We start from the raw sequence: 6,117 nt of genomic DNA on the forward strand, positions 1-6,117 counted from the left end.
ATAGTAAGTTTTCCTTTAGAAGATTATGGGAGGGGTGCATGTGATAACAATAAATTTTGTTTAGATGATAAACTACATGACACTGGTTTTTAGGTCTGTTTTCTGTATAACTTCTGTGGACTAAACACTGAATCATGTTGGAACTAAATGCTATTTAATGTGCTAGTGAAGTGTCTTCCATTTTGCATGAGTGTTTTCTGTCCATGGTGTAACATTGTGATGGCATACTCTTTCAAATTATATTTATATTCCCAGACCCTATTCCCTAATTTGCTTTTCTTTTCTAATGCCTTTTCTTCCCCTCTGAAGTCCATAGTATTTTAAAAAATACATATTCCTTGAGAAGATATTGAGCTTTTGCTTAGGGTCATACATAAAAGTGTTTGATTTAAATAATCACGGGAGTTAAATTGCATCTGCCAGGGAGTTCTACATTTTTGGCAGTTACAGGCTGCCTTTATTCAGTTTAATGATGAAGATTTGACTTCGTTGGATTTTTTCTTCTTAGTAAAATGAATGGCGCATCTTTCTTTAATTGTGATCCTCGTCAACCATTTGGCCCAGTAATGGTATGCAAATTAAACTCTTTAAAAATTAATGCTAACATTTATTAAATAATGCATCACACAAAAAGGTAATTTGAAATTCCAAGTTAGATTCCCTATCTGCTCATGAGAAAGTATTTTTTGTGCCATCTTCCTAAAACATCTTTATAGTCTTTCTAAATACCTTGAATGTTTTTCCAGTATTTTGCAAAATTATCACCATGGAGACTGTTCATGTAGACAGACTCTTTATGCTTTTCAATTTTGATTTGTATAAACTCTCTGATTTTGAATTTATATCACTGCTCTGACTTTCTAAACTTAAAAGTGCTTATAGATGTTTCTTTACCACAATTTAAAGACAAGTCTAATTAAGGGGTATGTAAACTTAATTGTACAAGCTTACCTTCACTTTTGATTCTCAAATCAGAATGTATATCATATGCTTGGGAATTCTCTGGCAGTCCAGTGGTTAAGACTTGGTGCTCTCACTGCCGAGGGCCCAGGTTCATTCCCTGGTCAGGGAACTAAAACCCTACAAGCCGGGCTCTGCAGTCAAAAACAAACAAACAAAAAGAATGTATATCACATTGTCAGTTGGACAATTGTAAACCTTATGTAACATCCCCACCCAGACAGCAGTGAACACTAGCGTTCAGCCTTGTACATTAGTGATTTTGTAAATTTGATTTGGGACTTTTAAATGATATTGTGACTATAATCGGCATAATCTGAGAAGAATGAAACTTCTCAGAGGCAGTTTTAGTATAGTGTTAAGAACAAGAGTGGTAGAGTGTGACTGCTGGGTTTGAATGAATGCCAGTCCTATCAGGTATGAGCTTTACTATCTCAGACAAATTCCTTAACCTTCCTGGGTCTCAGTTTCTTCATCTATGAAAATGACATCAATACTAGTAGCTATCTCATAGAGTTGTTAGGAGAACTATGAGACACTAATAAAGTACCGATCCATAGCAAGGACACAACAACTATTAATGCATTATTATTATCTTGAACATTTTTCCCTTCACTGAGAAAACTTCAGCAATATTACTTAAGTGAATCTTCAAAGGATTTGACAATAATTTCGATTTGATTTGCTAACCTAAGAGCAAGAGTCAAACATCTCTTTACTTTGTATTATCTATAGAAATAGAATTTGGGAAAGAATGTAAAATTCTTCATTACAGCTGTTTCTTCCATTCGATGTGAATTACTAAAAAAGAGAGATTTCTCATGCATGTTTTTATTTCAACAAACATGCATTTAACACCAGCTCTCAATATATGCAAGGCTTTGCGCTGACACTAGGCAGGGAAACATAGTAAGAGGAGATAGGGTTCTTATCCCCACAGTTATCCGGTAGTTAGCAATGGCCATCCTAATACATCAACAGTTAATCATAAGATTAAAAAAAACCCAGATATTTCAAGAAGTTATAATAATGAAAAAAGTCACCATAAGACAGCATATAATTAAACATCTAAAAGATGATATAAACAATAAATGTGTTTGCTTATTTTATATTTGTTTAATAATAACCTTCTTGTTTCATAAATATGTAAAGATTCCATGCTAAGCATTTAGATAGGAGTAAAGTGGTTGGGTTGGTCTACGAGGGCTTCATGAAGGAGGTGGACCTTGGGAACATTTTGAAGATTGAGTTCCAGGCAGTCTTCGTCTCTTAGACTGTCCCATAAGTGTTAATAAGTGATCTACATGTTAATTTGGAGATGGGTAGAGCTTAAGGGCTCAACAGTTGCCATCATGCTTAATTACTGTTCACATCCACCCTGCAGTAAGCTTACTGAGCTTTCATCAAGAAGCAGGTGGAATTAGTAGTAGAAGATAGATCACAAGCTTGATCGTTTCAATAGTTCTATGTTTATTGAGGACCCAGTCAATCTCCCCCCACCCCCAAAATTCAATATATATCCCAGGCACTAGGGAGAAAGAAATGGATCCATTGTTGGTTCCTGGCCTCCAGCTGCTCACAGAACATGTAACAAGTATTTGTTCTGCTTTATAATACATGCAAAGATAAGAGTAAGCCAGAGGTGTGATGAATGGGGGAGTGGGTGGGAGTGTATGTGTCAGGGAAAGCTTCAGAGAAGAGCCAGGGTTTTTCATTCTCTGCATTCCTGAATAAAAGCCAAATAAAAGTTTTAATTTGGGGTCAATTCAGAGTGCTTCACAGCTTTTTCCTTTCCACTGAATCTAAAGCTATGATCAGTGAATAAAAATTGCAAAGATAAGTATCAATCAACCAGGAGTCTGGGGGACAATCAATCTTTTTGACTGACACTTTGGTGTCCTTAGAGTTTGTTTCAAAAATGGATTTGGAAGATACTCTAAATCACAAATAATTAATAATGGAGGTAAGCACAAACTGGTTCCCCTTACACTTAGGATAAATTTTGTTCAATTGCTCATTTATTCTTTTATTTATTCAGTCATTCATGTATGTGCCAGACAGGCTCTGTACAAAATTTTTTGCCTGATTTGGGAACAAACAAATACAATTTATTTCTTCATGGATTCTTTTTTTTTTTTTTCAAATTTAGGATGATTTTACTTACAAAACAGGTTCTTTTGTTTTACAAAAATTACAAAATATGACAAAAATGGAAATAGCTTCTTGGACTGTTGGGAACTACTTCTAAGCAACCAATGAGTTAAAACACCGATGGTCTTCTTCTTTTGAAGAGCGATGACGCAACGCTCAGCCGCGCTTTATGTCTCCCCAGAGCCCTGCGACTGTGGGCTGCCTCTGGCGGGAGGGCCGTTGAGGCCAGAGTCTGGAGCAGTAAGATCTTCTCGTTGACACAGAACCTGTACAGCACCAGCATCAATTTCTTCCCACAGCGGGACACCTGGCACTCCATGGCCAGGTGGAAGGACTCCTTCACGCCCTTGGTGATGCCCCGGGTGACCATGTGGTGCTTGCTCAGCATTCCTTGATTGGGCTGTAGTTCCAGATGGATCTTCCCACCTTCCTGAGTTCTCAGGTAGGCGAATTCCTCCAGCATGTTGATATTTGTAACATAATTGAAAAAATTCTCATATTGGAAGTTTCCTTACTGGCAAATCTTATTGACGGCTTTCAAGAAAAGGGGGTCTCTCCCCACGGCCACTCCTGCTGAAGCAGCACGATCACATGCCCCAGCACCATGTCGTCTCTGCTGTCTGAGAAGGCTCTAAGCTGAAAACAAGCTAACATTAAGTGCAGGCAATAGGGCATGATAGCCTTGCTGGTACAAGGCAGAAGCTTCAGATATGAACCTTTTCTAAACTTGGGCTTTATTTTTGAGGCTTCTTCCTGTGACTTGCCTCCGTCCTGGATGGGGAGGTCCATGTAGCACATCAAATCAAGGACTTGGGGCTTCCCTGGTGGTGCAGTGGTTGAGAGTCTGCCTGCCAATGCAGGGGACACGGGTTTGAGCCCTGGTCTGGGAAGATCCCACATGCCGCGGAGCAACTAGGCCCGTGAGCCACAACTACTGAGCCTGCGCGTCTGGAGCTTGTGCTCCGCAACAAGAGAGGCCGTAAGAGTGAGAGGCCCACGCACCAAGATGAAGAGTGGCCCCCGCTCGCCGCAACTAGAGAAAGCCCACGCACAGAAACGAAGACCCAACACAGCCAAAAATCAATCAATCAATCAATCAATCAATCAAACAAGGACTTTCTCACAGGTCATTCTGTACTCCCCCAGGGCAAAGTGGAAGGTTGCCAGCTGGATGAGTGTCAGCTGGAGAGCTGCCAAGTGGTGCAGGCTCGCTATGGCCTTTTTATATTGACCCTGATAGATGATCATATCATTGAGGAAGATTCTCAACCAAAGCTAAGTATCCGTCTTCCACGCCAAACAAATTCTTGTAAATTCCTTGTCAAGGAATTCCAGGGAATAGAGCAGCTCCCAGCTCTCTCTGGCCAGCTTAAAGCTTTCCAACACCTCGATTGAGTTCGCAAGTTCTGCCTTATTGGCAGCAATGTGACGATTCCTTCCTTTTGCTGAACAGTCTTCATCGTCCGAACTCATGCGTTTTTCTCTCCTCTCAGCTAGTTTCCTCTTTTTATGTATGTGTTTATTGCGATCAATTTCTACATCACCATATACATTTGATATGTCTTCCAGAAGAACCAGTGGAACTTGGCTAGGGGCATTAGGACCTTGGAACAGAGACTGCTGTATGCTGTTGACATACTGAAATGCATTCTTAAAGAAGACCAACACAGCGGAATAAACCACTTTGGTTTTTATATTTCGCATGAGCTTCGTTATCAAAGTTGTTCATGTATATGCAGAGATCCTTCATTCTATGCAAAATATCACCGTAGCTTCGTCTTCCTTTATCCATCTGCCAGTGACATCTCATTCCAACAACATTCAAAATCTTAAACAACCTCTCCCAAGGGTCCACGATCTGGGATGATTTTTCAGTCAGCCCCTCTGTTATGTACTTCTGAGAGCTACGTTTGTTCGGTGACATTAAATCAGACGTTTCTTGGGCACCTTGATGCTGACTCTCTATTTGAGTAGATCTAGTGACATCATTGATATTAAATTCAGCGGCTTTGTTCAAGTACTTATACACCAAATTGGCAGACAACAGAATGTCATGGTTGTTAATTATCAGAGGAAGGACATCACACACAAATAATTTTCTAAAACAGTTAACAGGAGATTCTTGCTCTTCAATAGTCTCAGCCTCCAACAGTGCCTCCCCAAGGCTGACTCCATGCTGTACCACTGTTTCAGGGAATCGTCTCAAAAGTAGAAGCAACATTTCTGATCGTTCCAAAGTGTTGAAGCATTGTTCCGTAACCTGTAGTAACATTTCACACTGGACCCGACCAGGAAGAGTTTCAAATAAACCTGGTTGTTGAAGTCGGCAGGGTAGAGGCTGCAGGCCGTGATCAGCCAAGCCTTGGCAGCCCATAGGTCCTGCTGCACCAGCTCGCGGGCTCGCTGCACCAGGAACTCGCAGTTGCCCTGGGCCGACATGACGTGGGAGGCCTCTTTTTTAATTAATTAATTAATTTTTGGCTGCGTTGGGTCTTCGTTGCTGCGCGCGGGCTTTCTCTAGTTGCGGTGAGTGGGGGCTACTCTTCGTTGCGGTGCGTGGGCTTCTCATTGCGGTGGCTTCTCTTTGTTGCGGAGCACGGGCTCTAGGTGTGCGGGCTTCAGTAGTTGTGACTCATGGGCTCTAGAGCGCAGGCTCAGTAGTTGTGGCGCGCAGGCTTAGCTGCTCTGCGGCACGTGGGATCTTCCCAGACCAGGGCTCGAACCGTGTCCCCTGCATTGGGAGGCAGATTCTTAACCACTGTACCACCAGGGAAGTTCTCTTCATGGATTCTTAAAATCTAGCATTTTATACTTAGCTGTCTTACGGAGCTGTCAAAGTCCATTAGTTGGTAAGAATAATTATCCAACAGATAAGGAACTCGTCCATTGCAGTGTGGTCTTAGATTCAGAGCCAGCCTAAAATAAGGGAAACTTTCAAGTACTATCTAATTCATTAAATACAGAATCAATTCAAAAAAACATAGCAAAATAAACAAGATACAAGTC

At 41.0% G+C, this 6,117-nt stretch overlaps 1 pseudogene; it reads right to left on the bottom strand.

Moving 5' to 3' along the window:
* Positions 1–3,220: 3,220 nt before the first annotated feature.
* Positions 3,221–5,550, bottom strand: LOC116742239 (annotated as a pseudogene).
* Between the last annotated feature and the right edge of the window lie 567 nt (positions 5,551–6,117).

The sequence above is a fragment of the Phocoena sinus genome, chromosome 17 (assembly GCF_008692025.1).
Source record: "Phocoena sinus isolate mPhoSin1 chromosome 17, mPhoSin1.pri, whole genome shotgun sequence".
Classification (NCBI taxonomy): domain Eukaryota; kingdom Metazoa; phylum Chordata; class Mammalia; order Artiodactyla; family Phocoenidae; genus Phocoena; species Phocoena sinus.